The sequence below is a fragment of the Crassostrea angulata genome, chromosome 1, assembly GCF_025612915.1.
Source record: "Crassostrea angulata isolate pt1a10 chromosome 1, ASM2561291v2, whole genome shotgun sequence".
NCBI lineage: Eukaryota > Metazoa > Mollusca > Bivalvia > Ostreida > Ostreidae > Magallana > Magallana angulata.
In genome coordinates, this window is record NC_069111.1 from 31,815,401 (window position 1) to 31,817,359 (window position 1,959).

Below are 1,959 nucleotides of genomic sequence, written 5' to 3' on the forward strand. Positions count from 1 at the left end.
AGAATCTTTTTTGTATCTCCTCGTAAAAAAGAGTTCAAATAAAAATATTAATTTTATAATTACTTTAAAAATGATCAAAATTTACTTGGATTTGGTTATATGTCTAGATGGTCGAGTGGTTAGAATCGTGGTCGCTCACTGCCAGAGGCTTATAGGTTTTAGAGGTCGTGAGTTCAAAGACCCGCCCCGGCGGAAATATAGTTATAATGATTTATTTTTATATCAGCAATTCAAGTGTATTTTCAAGAAGATTATATAGGAAATTGCATACTCTAGTATTTTGCAGAAATGCCTGGTAAGGTACCCTAATTTTTTGCAAGAAAGCTTGTCAAAGTAGTAGTAAACCATTAACAAATTCCTGGAAAAAGTTATCTAAAATTGAGGAACGTGTCGTCAGACCTTAAATTCAAATTATTATCTTAAAACTTATTTTTACGTGCTTGTGAAACAAAATTGATTCGTTCTTTTTAAAAAAAAAATCAATTTTAGGTTCTACAGCCCATCAGTATTCATGTAAAAACAATACATATTCCATACATGTGCAAATGGAAAAGAAGAGTTGAAAAAATACTTAAATTTAGGTACAGGTAACAAATCATTTCGTAATTTTAACTGTTATTTATATACTTTCCAAGATTGTTCATAATTTTACATCTTCTGAGCTTTAAAGTTGCACAAGTTTAACCATAAATCAAAAAAATGAACTGTGTCTCATAAATAGGTAATTATTCAGATGTTGTGGTAAAATCCTCCCCCTCTCTTGAATGCAAAGATTTATTAGTATGTGGTGTAGTTTTCCATTGGCTTGTTTTTTATTCAAGAGTGTAGGCGTTGAACATGTACAATATAAAGGAAACTGTCAATTGATTTATAAAACACACATAATATATGTATGAAATTAAGTATTCTTTGATTCTTGTCACGATTAAAATCACTATCGGAATTCGATTGCCATCTCGCCAAAATATACATGGTGATTGCATGCCAATAACAAACGTCGTAAATCGTCTTTTAGAAATATACAGATAGTATGTGTATGATATAAATGTACAGGTATGATTTTAACAAGAGATTGGACTTTGCGTAGTTGTGTCAAAGAGCAATGTGACGTAGGCCTGTCTATTTCATTGTTGGCCACTCTACCATGGCTCTTTGAAATCAACAAGATTTGTCTGGCTTTTGAGCTAAGACTACGCAATCATGCATATTTCGCTCGAAAACAGCGTCATTTTTAACTTGTTCTGTTGCAAAAAATAAATATTTACGTCCTACCAAAAGTCCACGGTCTTGTTAAAATGGTTCTATTAATTTTAAATGGTCTCTTAAGATTGAGAACAAATCTAAACTTAAAGACGTGTCTATATACGTCAAATCAATGTTGACAATAGACCAAAGCAACAAAATACACCAAAATATACTAAAAAAAAAATAACTATACACGATTGTATAAAAAACTTTAAATTGTGATATGGATTTAGACGCGCTAAAAAAGTACACTGAACTGTTGCCTTTACTAGCTTTATCTGTTTTAATTGATTAGACCACAATGTTTTTCATAACCACAAGCAAAGAAATGCTTACAAGCATAATAATGCCTGTCACAAAGCAGCCTTTGGGGGTGTAGTAATTTAACCTTTTTATAAACATTATTTTAATAACTAATAAGCGTCGGTGGTGTAATGGTCAGCATGGTTGCCTTCCAAGCAGTCGATCCGGGTTCAATTCCCGGCCGACGCATTTTTTGACTACAAAATGCAAGTATTGGTGAACATTGTGTTAGTTTATTTCAAGGTAAGCAACACAAATTTAGACAACTTTTTCCAGGAATTTGTTAATGGTTTACTACTACTTTGACAAGCTTTCTTGCAAAAAATTAGGGTACCTTACCAGGCATTTCTGCAAAATACTAGAGTATGCAATTGCCTATATAATCTTCTTGAAAATACACTTGAATTGCTG

At 32.0% G+C, this 1,959-nt stretch overlaps 1 non-coding gene across 1 annotated transcript; it reads left to right on the forward strand.

The window, feature by feature from the left end:
- The first annotated feature begins 1,665 nt into the window (after positions 1-1,665).
- Positions 1,666-1,737, forward strand: Trnag-ucc (transfer RNA glycine (anticodon UCC)). The gene has a single exon. It is a non-coding gene; the product is annotated as a tRNA-Gly (tRNA).
- Positions 1,738-1,959: the final 222 nt, after the last annotated feature.